Genomic DNA, 2,388 nt, shown 5'->3' with positions numbered 1-2,388 from the left:
TTGGGTCCCTACCATGGCAATTCTACCCACCTAAAAATCTCTTGACCCTGCAGTGGAGCTCCAGTAGTAAAAGAACATGGAAGAAATTGTTTTTTTTCTTTGTGAAAACACCCAACCCAGTGAGTTGTCCAGAGCCCCGGCCCTCCTGAAAGAATCACAGCTGTTTGTGGCTCAGACAGTGGACAGGGGTTCAGCAGGCCTGGTGAGGAAACACAGCAGCCACTTTCACACATGGCTTCATGTGGGACATGATCTATCATCCTTGGGAGGAGTCAACAATAAAATCTTCATTCTCTACCACTTTCCATCAAGATAGGGACCAGTAAAATTATGTGCCTATGGCAATGGTTTTGCTTTTCACTTGAAAACCAGAGACCATTGACGTTGCAATTAGGAACCTCTAACCTTGGGCAAGGATCGCTAAATGGTACTTAGATTAAAACCCACTAGAACAGACACCTGAGTTAGCATTTGGAAATTGGGTGGTCATATTAACACTTTCTTTGTATTGAGGTAAGAGTTGCACAACATAAAATGAACCATTTCAACATGCAAAGTTCAGTGGCATTTAGGATATTTGTAATGTTATGAAAACGGTGCCACCATCTAGCTTGAAAGCATTTTTATCAACCCCAAAAGAAAATCCCACAGCTATGAAGTAGGCCCTTCTCATTCACTCCTCCTTACTGCCTAACAACTACCAATCTACTTTGTCTCTATGGATTTATCTTTTCTGCATATTTTACATAAATACAGTCCTACAGGATATGGCATTCCATGTCTATATTCTTAGATGGTCTTCCTTCCTTCCTTCCTTCCTTCTTTTCTTCTTTCCTCTTTCTTCTTTCTTTTTCTTTCTGTTTTGCATTTAGTTTTCTGAGATAAGGTATTGCTATGTAGTCCAGGCTGGCCTTGAACTCACTGTGTAGCCCAAACTGACCTCTCATTCATAATCCTGACTTAACCTCCTAAGTGCTGGAAATGCAGGTATGTGCCACCATACCCAGCCCTTAGGTAGTATTTCTTATTGTTAAAGAATTTCTCTCCACTGTTTGAAAATTATTAAACCATGGTCAGAATAATATCTCCAGGTGTAATGTAATAATTTTGTTAGGCAAGATCAGGACACAGACTTTTAAGTCATTTTTGGTAGGAAAAAAATCATAACTTTTAGGAAGAGATTATAATATGAAACAGTGATAAATCGCTCCAGAAAATGGTAGCCCAGCCTCAACTCTAAATGGCAGTTTTCTTGCTGCCTTTGGCTTCCCCCCACATTGATACATTTTGACAATTCAACTTCCAACACAACCTCAATCCATTGGTTCTCTCTCTACATGACCACTGAGGGTTAATCTTTTAGTTGTTACCTGAATTAAGACCACCATCTTCTACTTGATCTTCTGCTCCTGAATTTGTCTTCCACAGATTCCTACACATCATTTAGAATGCTGCACAAACGTGTCACTCCAGATTCCTCCCGAGTCCTTGTCTGACCTCCTACTTGCTGGACTCATCTGTGTGGATGCCCTCTCACCGTACCCTCCTCACTGTGCCTGAAGCTCAGGGGTTCAGGGTTCAGGTGAGCTGTCACCCCTGGGTGCAGTATTGACTGACTCTCTCACCTTACAGGAGCTTCATGTAGCACAGTGCCACATTTTCTTCTGAGCACAGCCCTTATAATCACCTGCTTTCTCACATTTATCCTTATTTCTTACTGTTATTTTGTACTAGCATAAAGAATCACGGAGGCAGAGAGCTCTTGTTTCTATATCAGTGCCCCTCTGCTCAAGCAGACTACAAGGACAGTGAGCACTGAGGAAATGTCTGCTGGGTAAATGGACAACTATATACATTACTGACTTCATAGAAGAAAAAAAGTCCCTGATTCCCTGGGATAACATCAGTTTATTTTATGATTCATAAAAAAAATACTTCATCCTTCAGCAAATACTGCATGTCAAAGTAGGAATTTAGAACCCCCAATGCTCTTCGTAGATATTGGAGACTGACGCCTTTCATCATGGGATATGGCAATGAAAAACAGACATGCAAGTGGGTGCTCACCAACATTGCATTATGGAACACTGAGGCAGGAAAAAGCAACTGAAGATTGCAGGTCATTGCTTTAAAAAATGCCACCCAAACTAGTGGGAGTTACAATTGTGAATATGGTGAAATAACTCTGAAGTGTTGGCAGTTGGACTCCAAAATATTCCCATTAAAATGAAGAGCTGTCTTCTTCACATTGACCAGGCATCAAATTCCATTCATACCCTCAGAGAGAGATGGGTGTTTTGAATCTTCCTAGCCACATAAGAAACTGTCAATTTTTCTTAATTGAAAAAATAGCACTTCTTTAAGAAATAAAGGAGCTGACTTGTTGGA

This window comes from Heterocephalus glaber, unplaced genomic scaffold, assembly GCF_053883595.1.
Source record: "Heterocephalus glaber isolate CG9 unplaced genomic scaffold, H.glaber_assembly_v1.0 deba00001103, whole genome shotgun sequence".
NCBI classification, from domain to species: Eukaryota; Metazoa; Chordata; class Mammalia; order Rodentia; family Bathyergidae; genus Heterocephalus; species Heterocephalus glaber.
This window is presented reverse-complemented; position numbering follows the sequence as displayed.